The sequence below is a fragment of the Microtus pennsylvanicus genome, chromosome 8, assembly GCF_037038515.1.
Source record: "Microtus pennsylvanicus isolate mMicPen1 chromosome 8, mMicPen1.hap1, whole genome shotgun sequence".
Lineage (NCBI taxonomy): Eukaryota > Metazoa > Chordata > Mammalia > Rodentia > Cricetidae > Microtus > Microtus pennsylvanicus.
The window spans coordinates 6,753,316-6,765,542 of record NC_134586.1 but is presented as its reverse complement, the minus strand read 5'-3'; the positions used below and the strand labels follow the sequence as shown (position 1 = coordinate 6,765,542).

General features: G+C 42.3%; 1 long non-coding RNA gene across 1 annotated transcript in view; it reads left to right on the top strand.

Annotated features, from left to right (window-relative positions):
- The first annotated feature begins 3,016 nt into the window (after nt 1-3,016).
- LOC142855415 (uncharacterized) overlaps nt 3,017-12,227 on the top strand; it is an 80,691-nt gene continuing 71,480 nt past the window's right edge. The window contains exon 1 of the long non-coding RNA XR_012911505.1: nt 3,017-3,066. This is a non-coding gene — a long non-coding RNA (uncharacterized LOC142855415). The remainder of the gene's footprint in view (nt 3,067-12,227) is intronic.

The following is a 12,227-nucleotide window of genomic DNA, read 5'->3' as shown; positions in this document are numbered from 1 at the left end:
CGGAGGAGGCTCTGTCTAAGACAACCCTTAAGTATGGTGTCAACTGTAGGATTTTGTAAATGGCCATCATCAGTTTCCATTCTATTCCTAGTTTAGGGAAAGTTTTTTTTTTTTTTGACCAGGAATGTATATAGGATTTGTCAACGTTTTTCTGGGTATAGTGAGACCATATGGTTTTTATTTTTAGTTTTTATTTTTTGCTATGCTGAGGATTGAACCAAGGGTCTCACACATGCTAGGCGAGTGCTTTGCCACTGAGTAAAACTCCCAGAACTGATTTTAATATTTAGTTTTAAAGGCTGGGGACGTAGTGGTGGAGAGCTTGTCTAGCATGCGAGAGGTCCTAGATTCAATTCCAAATACCGTGACATAAGTTAATAGTTTTTAAACTGTTTTTAGGCCAGTTCTTCATTTAAAAATTTTGATGTGTATGTATGTGCGCCTGAGTATAGGCATGTGCACGATGTTCATGGAGGTGCCTGCCGATCGCAGAGGAGGTAGGAGAAGAGGAATCCTTTGGGACTGGAGTTACCTGCAGTTTTGAGCTGCCAAGTGTGGGTTCTTGGAACTCAACCGAGGCCCTCCGGAAGATCAGCCAAGTTCTTTCAACTGCTGAACCATCTCTCTAAGCCCCCAAATTAGCTTTTTCAGGTGGACTGAAACAGTGATTTAATAGTCCATAAAAACTGTCATATGTAGTTACTAGTGATATTTTCAGTTCTTCTCCTGTTACAAATTAAGTAAAATGATAATTAGTCATAATTTAGCTTTTGTAGGCTAGTAAAAATCTTGGGGTTGGGTGAGATTTCACAGGAAAGCAGTGAGGGTGGGTGATAGTTAAACCCCAAACTGACTGTACTGTGACCCTCAATTAGCTTAAAAAACATCTGTATTGGCTTTAAAAATGTAAGGAGATATTAGAAAACCAAGATAACATGAAAACAAATGAAACTCAAGTGTACAACACATGATCATCGGTATCCATAGGAGGGGATGGACACCTATGTAGGTGATGTTTGGAGACCCTTGGAGGCCTTTGGGTAGGTGCCTGCCTTCCCAACACAGCCACTGCAATGTTGGTCAGCTGTTTATTTCCTTGGTCAGTGTTAACAGCTTTTAAAATTAGATTTTACCAGAAAAGCCAGCATTTAGGTGGTCAGTTAAATAATCACTCACAGCTTCGGGGACTTGCCAGGTTATGTGACTTCAGAACCCACACTTGGCAGCTCACAACTGCCTTTAACTCCAGTCCCATAGGACCAAATACCCTATTCTGCTATCAACAGGCATCTTCACGCACATTGTATGCATACATATACTCAGGTACACATACATACACATAAAATTTTTAAAATAAATAATCTAAAAACAGTTTAAAGCTATTATCTTATGTCATGGTATTGGGAATTGAGTTTACGGCTTCTCGCATGCTAGTTGTATGACTTGGTAGATCATATGACTTGGTAGGTCTTGGGGCAATTTGGCTGAAGTCAGAGGCCTAAGGAGCTAAGGGTCTTATTATATGATTGTTTTGACTCATGGGATAATTTAATCACAGAACATGTCCTCATTATGGGCTCAGGATGGGTCACATGGGCTGTGGTGGGGTTGTGACCCTTTGAGAATGGCATGATTCTCTCCAGGAAATAGGTGTAGGGAGAAGCAGGTGGCCATTGTAGGTGTAACAGAGCAAAGACAGGTGTCTGGATGTATGACCGAGATGGTACCTTTAAATGAGGAGTAAGGAAGCATGCTGAGGGTATTTGAGCCCAGAAAGGATGGGGAGATAGGCGAAGGATTTCGGGACCCAAAATCCTATTGGCTTAGTCTCCTAGTAATCTGGTGAATTGAAGATTTATTTATTTAAAATTGATTTCAACTCTGGTGAGACGACTAACTATATGTATAAGGAGATATCATATAGTTAAGTATAAGGAGAGTGAAGGCATTCAAGTCTGTTATATGAATTCAACTCCTGGTTTTTATCTGTTATTAGTTCTGGAACTTTAGGGCAGTTAAATATGTTTTGCCTTTATTTTCTCTCATCTGGGAAATGGGCTACTAGAGAAAACAATGAAAAGGCTAATTACATCTTACATGGCTTTGAGAGTATGCCCGAGGGAGCAGTGTGAGGGCAGTATATTTTGGTTCACAGTTGGAGCATGCAGGGGACTAGCCAGGCCATCAGGGCAGTCGGAGCCTGGGGCAGCTGGTCACATGGTACTCACTGTTGGAGGCAGAGAGAGAGTGCTGGTGCTTGGCTCACTTTCTTCCCTCTTATTCCAGGACCCCACCCCATGGATGGTGCCACCCACCTTGAGGGTGGGTGTTCATCCCCTAGTTAAATATATCTGGAATCATTTCTGTAGACATGCCCAGAGGTATAGTTCCATAGTGATTCTAAATCCAGTCAGGCTGATAATAAAGATCAGCTATCAATCCAGATCAATTGGGACACGTATTCCGAGTCCCCCTCATAAGGCTTAGCACACACATATAGATAGATGCACACCCCATGAGGAAGTCAGTACGTAAGTGATATTGGGAGAAAAGAAACTCATTATGGCTAAAAGATTGTACACGGAGCTTCTAGAAATTGACAAGAGAAAATCTACTTGTCATTTTTAAAGAAAAATATGGTTAGTGAATACAAATACAATCAAGAAGGAAGAGAAATTCAACTGAACCTTTAAAGATATTTTTTAAAAGTTCGAATTGTTCACAATGAAACAAATGCTAATTAAACTTGTATACAAATGCATTTTTAAGCCACCAGACTGGAATGATATAATACTTCTGCAGCGCAAATTGCCACTGCTTATCTATATATGAATTTTCCTCACACTCAGACATTTCACTCCCGGAGTTAATCCTACAGATGCAGCTGTGAACAGGGGAGTGAGTCACACACGAGTTCATTTGTGTGACGTTGCTTGTCACGTAAACAGCCAGGAGTCACCGAATGTGCCTCAGTGGAGGACTCGGTGGATAAATAAAGGCCCGTTTCCTTTAATATGTAGTGTGGGGAGGCACTCATAGAGATCTGCCTGGACTGAAAATCCGGAGGTATGTGCTCCATATTTTATATAAGACACCAGGGATAGTATGGATATAAGCTTACATTTTTGGTTATAATTGTATAATGAAACTCTGCATACATACCCAAGAAACTAATAAAAACTAGGGAACCTTGGAAGGTGGAGGTGGCAAACAGGGCAGATCGAAGCAGAAGTCAGAGCCGGGATTTTATTGCATTTTTTAATATATAATTTTTAAGATGTACAACCGGAAACATTTTTTTTAATCTACTCAAAAATAAAAGAAAAGAATCATCTTTTTGATCTGTAGTTGCAGCCTTCCTATGATAATAGGAAGTGACAGACCATGAGTTATTTTTTCCTGAATTCATTTGCTCTATCCCACTTCTAACAAGCCTCAAAGAACAGGGTAAGCTCGCTGCCCACCAGGAGCTGATGAAGAGGCCTGGCCAGCCACGAGCAAACGTGGGCCAATTAAAATTTTTTCTTCCTGTTCCTTAATGATTTCGATTTCCTTTGTAATACAGTTTTCCTAAGCAGCTCAGAGGCTGCTAATTTAGCATCCATGAAGGTCCGCTGGATAGACGTTCGTAGGAGTGGAACTTCTAATGTAGACTATTTATGCCACGCTTCCTGCTTCTTATGTAAGTCTTCATTGATGATTGGAGTCATGCTTCATGTCACATATAAAGTTCAAGAATTGGCAAAGGGGAAGAATTTTTTTTTTAAACTGGAAAAGGCCAAGTGTTTGATATTTTTGTCCTATAAGGCTGGTTATCCCACTACAGTCAAACAACAGATTAAATTCCGTGACATTAACCCACGCTAAATATACAAAATTAAATGATTTTCTTCACTTATTAAGTCGTAAATGCTACCCCTTAGACTTTAAAATAAAATGCAAGGCTCACCCTTATGATTGAAAGATTAGACGAGGCTTGAACCAGTAAAAATAGATTTTTTTAAAGGAAAAGTTATTTTGAGTGGGACGCGAGCTGTACTAGACAAATTCAGTCGGGCCCCCTCTTCAGTCTTGTCAAAGCTTACCACAGTCCAGAAGGCACCAGTGTCTATGCCAAAAAATCAGAGCAGCAGCAGTTTAAAAAAAATAAGTGCACTAAGAAATATTAAATGGAAAGCCAAGGTCTATAAATAAAAAGGCAAGAGAGGGCTGGTCAGTCACCAGTAACTGAACAGAACACGGGAGCTGGAAGGGCGAGAGAGAGATCGCGCATGCAACATATGAGATTAGATACAAATGATTTAATTAAGCCGGGTTCCTTCTACACGAGACTCAAAGTCTCTAAATGTTAAGAAAAAAGCGGAGTGTAGAACGGCGGTGCCTCGCTGTGCAAACTCTAGCACATACGCAGCAATGCTTGTGCCAAAAGCAGAAATAGAGGCAGCCGATCGACGCGGGGTGAGTGGAGTGCTCTGTGAGCCCAGTCTGCTTCGTGCTATTCAGCCCAGCCTCGTGGCTCCCACTGAAGGACCAGACCCCGCATCAGTCGCGGAGCTAACACCGCACGTTTGGAGTGCGGCTGGGAAGCATGGGACAGAATACATAGTCAGTGTGAAGGAATATTGAATGCGATTTAAAGTTAGAGACTCCATGAATAATAAGGCAAGATGGCTCAGTGAGTAAGGACTTTACTGCCAAGCCCGATGAGCTGTATTTGATCTCTGGGACCCACTAGGATGTAGGGCAGGATTCCTCCAAGTTGCCTGCTGACTGCCACATGCCCTGTGATATGCTCATACACATGCGGGCACACACACACACACACACACACACACACACACACACACATGCATGTACACACAGAGCAAGCGTAAAAGGAAATGAAAGGAACTCAGTAATTAAAATCAATGTGGGAATGATCAGAAAGAGTGACTGGGCAAGGAAGTCACATCAAGTGGAGAGAGAGAAGAAAGGGCCTGGGCACTGCCTGCTGGCCAGCCTCAAAACCAGAGAAAATGGACTAGATATTGTCTAGGTGACATTAAAGGCCGGTCTTGTCTTAGCGAATCACTTGACTGCTCAGCAGAGTCGGACCATATGGCCTCCTTCTAGAAGGGAACTTGACTCTTCAAATAAGAAGCCCATTCAGCGTGATGACATTTAGATTCCAAGAAATAAATATAGACTGATAAAAACATGCATCAAGGCCTCTTGGATAACCACGATTTTATGTCTTAAATTCAGCCAGGAAAAAAATAGAAATTATATATTCTTTTATGTACATTTAGATTTTAAACTAAAAGGGATCCGAGGTTCTGGAACGAAAGTCTAAGCTCAGATCAGTGGTTCTGTCTATAGCATCTATATCAGTCATATTGTTCGTGCTGAATTCAATGAAATGGGAGGACCGTGCATGCCAGAAACCAGAATGGTTTTACTCTGATCACAAATTGGAAGGCAAAAAAGCTAAATCCATATATGTGCACACATGCACACACACACATGCACACACAATCCCTTTTCCAACTAATAAGAGACAGCCAGAATTCTGAAGGGAAAGGATTATTTTTAAATGCGAAAATGGCTTTGATAGTTACCGGCTCTGATCGTGGCTTGTGGGAAAGGCACATATCCTGCTAATAGACTGACTGAGAAGGAAAACATTATTGGTGGGTTTTGCTCCCGACTGGATCCAGTGTTATCACTAGGCAATCTGTTATTTATGTAGCTGGGCGGTAAACAGTAGGGAGGAGGAGGGCGCCCGCAGAGGAATGTCTTTGAGAGGTTGCAAGCACGTGCCGAACACGTGGGAGGCATTTCTGCAGCACGTGGCTGTATCAGAACGGTGGGAGATGAAATGAGGCGGGTAAAGAAAACTAAAGATGAGATTCAGATACACAATGGAGCGTTTCTCAGATATTTGTTTAATGAGATGCAGAGAATATAAATGTGCACCTTGACCAAAAACCAGCCTGAAATGAACATTTTAAAAAATAGATTCAGATTAATACAATACCTTTTAAGACTCAGAGTTTTGCTGTCTTACAAAACTATTACAACTGAGGTGAGGGCAGTTGCATCAGAACACCTAACCACACTCTCCTCTCCATGTGGGGATTCTGTTAGCTTGGTGCTTCTTGTGCTTTAAAAATCTATCTATCTATCTATCTATCTATCTATCTATCTATCTATCTATCTATCTATCTATCTATCTATCTATGTGCCACAGCGTACCCGTGGAGGTCAGAGGAAGACTTCCTGGAGTCGTTCTTATTTTCTGTCTTGTAGAAACAGGGTCTCTTTTGCATCTGCCGCTGTGATGTGTTTCCCAGGCTGGTTGCAGTACAGGGGCAGAGGTAGCTGTGGAGTCCTTCTGTCTCCACCTGCCATCTGCTGAAGGAATTCTGGGAATACAGACGCACCCCTGTATTTGCCTTTTAGGGTGGGTTCTGGAGCTCAAACTTGGGTTGTTGGCCTTGCCTGGTGCGTGCTTTACCCACTGAGCCTTCTGTCAGTCCTGTGTTCTTAACCATGGTGCTTCCAGTAAGTTTTGTTGTGGATGATGACCTGTTCATTTTGGAGTATTTAGGACCCTCCCTGACCTTTATTCTCTGTGTGTCATTGGTATACCTCCAGTTATGAGACCAATAAAGTCTCTAGATGTGGTTTTATGTGCCCTAAGTGGCAAAAATCTCCAGCAGTTAGGAATTATTGATATGTATGTAGATATGCATTTGTATATATACATACATGACTGCTAGGAGTCTCAAGGATATATGTATATCATGTATGTGTATATACATATATATATATATCACTAAAAGATAAAAAAATCTGCCCTTGGATAAAATATTATTTAATTTGCTTGTTTATTTGTTCTTCATTTTTTGAGACAAGATCTCATGTAGACCAGGCTGGCTTTGAACTTACTATGTAGTTGAGGTTGACCTCAAATGTCCTGACTCCCTCTCAAGGGCTAGAATTGCAGGGTGTTCCACCTCATCTAGCTATACTAGCTGTCAGAAAAAAAATTGTGCATCTATATTTCAGAAACATTTTAAGACCTGTATGAATGATGAGACTGATAAAAATATGGTTGGGAAAATGTCGCTAGCAGAGGAAAGAAATCAGAGAGGGTCTTCAGTAGCAAGTGCCTGCTTTGTTTCCGTTATTCCTCGTTGATTGTGTACTTTCCCTTTCTTGGCTTCCAGAGCCATAGGAGAAGGTTCTGAGAACTGCTTACCTCTCTCTAGCGGAAGCGGACTCTCTGCCTTCCCCTCTCATTTCCCTCCTAGTCTGATCAATAAACATTGAGGATTTTAGCTGGGAAAGTGCTTGTCTTGATTGCATGAAGCTCTGGGCTGATCTCCAGTGCCGCATAAAACCGGATGTAGTACCTACCTGTAACCTCAGCACTGGACGAAACTGTCTCAAAAAACAAAACAACAATAATAAGCAAGCAAAACCAAATAGAATATTCATTGAAAGTGCTCAGATGGAAAAGGGCTGACATGAAAACAAGTCCCCACCCTCTTCTGTTTTTTTTAATAATACAAGGTGCTCTGATCACTGATTCTTCGTGGTAATTAATATGTTCAGTTCTTGGCAGCATTCAACCTCACACCTTCATGGAAAGTTCCCACTGATGGAGGAGGGTCATCTGTCTATGTGTTACTCTCAATTGGTTAATAAAGAAACTTCCTTTGCTTTTTGATAGGGCAGGATTTAGATAGGTGGAGTAGACAGAACAGAATGCTGGGAGAAAGAAAGCATAGTTGGTCAGATGCCATGGAGCCAGCTGCCAGGTCAGACATGCTGAATCTTCCCCGGTAAGCCACCACCTCGTGGTACTACACAGATTATTAGAAATGGGTTAATCAAGATATGAGAATTAGCCAATAAGAGGCTGAAACTAATGGGCCAGGCAGTGTTTAAATGAATACAATTTGTGTGTTGTTATTTTAAGGCATAAGCTAGCCAGGCAGCCGGGAGCTGGGTGGCAGGAATGCAGCCCGCAGCTCCTTCTCCAATTTCCCTTCAGAAAAGAGCAGGAAGCCCAAAGGAAGAAAAGGGTCCCAAGAGCAGGCAAAAGAGACAGAGACACCCCTATCCCCACTGCTAGGAGTCCCATAAACATTCCAAGCTAAACAACAGAGCATGTATGCAGAGGACCTAGCACAGACCCATGCAGGCTCTGTTTCAGTCTCTGTGAGCCCCTAATGAGCTCTGCTTAGTTGATTCTGTGAGCTGTTATCACCTGGTGTTTTTGACTTTTCTGGCTCCTACAATCTTTCCCCCTCCTCATTCACAGAGTTCCCAGACCTCCCCCTAATGTTTGGCTGTAGGTATCTGCATCTTTCCCATCAGCTACTGGATGTGGCCTCTTTGATGACAATCATGCTAGGCTGTGGTCTAAGGGTATAGCAGAATTAGGAATCACTTTATTGACTTTCTAATATTTTATTTTGGTTCTATCCTCAGTTTCTGTGCTGTCCAACCAGTTGTTCCCGGGTCTCCAGGCAGTGTGTTTGTTTACAGGCACACATATGCTAGGTATGTGCATGTGGAGGTCAGAAGACAGTTCTGGAGAGTTGGTTCTCTCTTTCCACTGTGGTGGAACCTGAGGATTGAACTCCAATAATCAGGTTTGATGACAGCAGGGCCTTTACCCAGTCAACCATCTCTCTGTCTCTCTATAGCTTTCTCTAAAGGAATTCTTCTTTAGGTTTCTATGTTATCTTTTCATACCCATCTGAGTATAAATTTGCAAGTGTTAAATGCACAATTCATAGATAAATATGACATGAGCACATGCAGAGACTCATGTGCTTCATAGAGTACTAAAAGCTGGGATGCATCTACTGGAGGATTAGAAACTGATACGTGTGCTTAGTATGACTGCTGTGTTAGTTACTTAACTCTTTACTATGAAAAAAATACTTGATAGAAGCAACTTAAAGGAGAAATGTGTGATTGTGTGAATGAGAATGGCCCCCTTAGGCTCATATATTTGAATGCCTGGTTCCCAGTTGGTGGAACTGTTTGAAAAGGATAGGAGGTGTGGTCTTGGTAGAGGAGGTGTGTCACTGGGGGGTTGGACTATCAGATTTCAAGACTCTTTCAGTCTGTCTCTCTTATGCTGTGGATTGGATATAAGCTTTCAGCCACTGCTCCCGTGCCATTGCTGCCTACCTGCTGCCATGCTTACACAATGATTGTCAAAGATTTTATAGTCTGCCAATTAAATGCTTTCTTTTAAAAGTTACCTTGGTCATGGTGTTTTGTAATGACAATAGAAAATTACTTAAAACAGAAGTATCTTCTGGGGTTCCTGTTTGAGTTGACTCTTCTGGGAACATCCTTACGGAACCACCCAGAAGAGTGTTTCCATGATGATTGTAAATCCTTTAGAGCTGGCAACAATGACTGGTTGTCACAGCTACTGGCCGGGCATGAGCAATGCAATGGCTCTCTGGATTGCATTTCCTTCCCAAGTGGAGATCATCTGCATCTCTGCTGAACAGACAACTTGTAGTTTGTCGATCTCCTACCAGCGTCTAGTGTCATAGATGCTGTGCCTCCTGCAGTGGCACACAGCGAGGCTGTCTTTCCCCAGAATGCAGGTAGGTAGAAGGCAGCCTGCAAGCCCAGCAAGCCTCGTGATAATGCTTGGTGAGAACACGCCCACTCTGCTGTCTCCTGCATCACAGGAGTCTGATAAGTAAGGTGGCCACTGTATCTCTCTAGCCCGGGTGTTTGCTCCAGGGCATTTCTAGAAGAGCCTTCTGACATCTCTGTACCTAGCAGGCAACTTGCAGGTCATATCTAAGCACATTCTTGAAAGGGCTTTATTTTTAAATTTTGACAGGCTTTCTCTCTTTTCCTCTCTCTTTCCTCTCCCTTCCTCCCCTCTCTTGTTCTTTCTCTTCCCCTTCCATTCTTCTTCTCACCTTCCATCCCTTCCTCCATTTCTCTCCATCCTCCTCCCTGCCTCTCCTTTCTTTCTGTTCGTCCCCTTCTTCCTCTCTTTTTTCTTATGCCTTCCTTTCCTCTCACATATCTTCCTCCTCCTTCCCTCCCTCCCTCCCTCCTTCCTTCCTTCTTTCCTTCCTTTCTTCCTTTCCATTTTGTGTACTGATATTGGAATACACAGCCTCTGCTTAGGCAAGCAGCAAACTCTCCACCTAAGTTTCACTTATATTCCTCTATGTTTTCATTTAAAACAGCATCCTACTAAGTTGCCTAGATGGACCATTCTTCTGCATCAGCCTCCTGGATAGCTAATATTATAGACCCCTATAGCTAATATTATGCCCCAAGAACAAGCCTGGATAATTTTTCTTAACACAGCACTCTGGTGGGGGAGGGGATGAGCGTTACAGTGCACTTTTGCCCATCTTTGCCCACCTGCATTATGAATTCTAATCTTGTGTTTATAACCTATGGTTTTGTGGGTCATAATTTTGTATTTTGTTAAAGTATATATAGAAATCTATAACCCGAAGATAAGGATCCACAGTCTTTCTTAGAACTCTCAGTCAGAAAGCATGAGGCTGGTGGGAGAGCTTCTGAGGCCACAGAATTGTTGAGCTTTATCTAACTTTAAACTTTTATTTGATCATTTTGGGGATATATTTTCCTGAGAGAAACTGCTGCAAAGTGGTATTGGTTGATTAAACGGAATGTCACCTAGTGTCGTCCGTGACTCATTCCTAGACGATTTTGTCTGAGGACCATGGACTAATTGTCTGAGTCACACTTTCAGTGTTTGTTTTGAGACAGCGTATTGGACACTAAAGTCATAATGCAGTCTAGTACTGAATTAACCTGGGCCTCCCTAGCAAGTGAATTCAGCAATGAATGGTGTGATGGCATTCGGATCCAACCTGCGCTTCTTCTGGAAGTTTTAGAGGGAATTGGTGCTGTGTCTGGTTCAGATTCCGGAGGCTGACTACCCCCGCTGGCTCATGGCCACCATGTCTGCTTCTCTCATTGACTGTGACCTCAGTCTCATGACGACACAGGGCCTGCCCAGATTGTAAAGTCCTCATCTCAAGACTCTTGGCTCCCATAGCTGTGGAGTGCCTTTGCTGTGTAAAGTGGGGTATCCATAGGTCTGGGGACTAAGGGATCTGTTGTCACAAGTGTGAACTGTAAATGTGAAAGTGTAAATGTATCCTAATCCTATTGCCACACGGGTAAGAATTGGAATTTTAGCTGTGCTCTTTTTAGTACTAAAAAATAAAATGGCTCTCTAAACCTCTGTGCTGTCTTTTCAGCCCCTAAACTGCTTTTACAGACTAGCTATTTTGACGTCTCTATATCATTTCATTGTATAGACTGAAAGTAATTGAACCAACCTGCTATTGATTCGTATCTATAATATTCTAAAAGTATTTGTTAGTGCATTCTTTGACTTTTGAAACGGGATCTGGCTCAAAGGCCCAGGCTATCTGTAAACTCTCTACCTCTTTGCCCCAGCCTCTGGAGTGGGACTTAGGGGTATGGATTAAAATGCCTGGAAGTCCCAATATACTCCACATCCCCCTTTTTAAAAAAAATTCTTGAGGGTCTCATGCACCCAGGCTGGCTTCAAGCTCACTATGTAGGCAAGCACGACCTTGAATGTCTGATCCTCCAATCCTTCACCTTGCGAGTGTTGGGATATGTACCACCACGTCGGGTCTTTGCAGTACTGGGTACTAAGCCCAAGGCTGTATTCATCCTAAGCAAACACTACACACTGAACTTTATCCTCATTCGCCAATACACTCTTTAAGATTTATTTAAATTTCTTTTACATATGTGAGTGCTTGCCTACATGCATTTCTGAGCACCATGTGCATACAGTGCTCATGTAGATAAGAAGATAGTAATGGGTCTCCTGAAACTGGAACCAAGGATGATTGTGGATGCTGGAAACCAAACCTGGGTCCTTTGCAAGAGCAAAAATTGCTCGTAGCCACCAAACCATCTCTCAGCTTTCCCAACAATACTTGTTCAATGTAGTTCTGTTACCATAAAATCTGAAGTCACAAACATTTTCAAAGCTCCATAAAAATCTCTTATCCAAGTAGCAATCAAGTCAGAGCCTCCTTCACTTCTGAGGTCAGAGGTCAGACTCACTGAGCATAGTATGGCTATCCCCCCAAATACTCTTAACTACCTTGAGTGCTATGTCTGAGAGGAATAGAGACCTCACCAACTTCGAGGACTCCCAATATAAA